A 366-nucleotide genomic window follows, 5' to 3' on the forward strand; every position below is an offset into this window, starting at 1 on the left:
TTGGAGGGGGTAAATTGGCAATGACATCAACTTTTGATTTATCAACTTCAATTCCATGAGATGACACGACATGTCCCAAAACAATTCCAAAAGTAATCATGTAATGACATTTTTCCCAATTTAAAATAAGACCTTTTTCTTCGCATCTTTTTAAGACTTTTTCCAAATTTTCAAGACAATTATTAAATGTATTCTCAAAGACAGTTAAATCATCCATGAAAATTTCCAAACAATTTTCAACCATGTCGCAAAAAATGCTTAGCATACATCTTTGAAATGTTGCTGGGGCATTGCATAATCCAAATGGCATCCTTCTAAATGCAAATGTTCCAAAAAGACATGTGAATGTAGTTTTATCTTGATCTT

This window comes from Primulina huaijiensis, chromosome 12 (genome assembly GCF_012295235.1).
Source record: "Primulina huaijiensis isolate GDHJ02 chromosome 12, ASM1229523v2, whole genome shotgun sequence".
NCBI classification, from domain to species: Eukaryota; Viridiplantae; Streptophyta; class Magnoliopsida; order Lamiales; family Gesneriaceae; genus Primulina; species Primulina huaijiensis.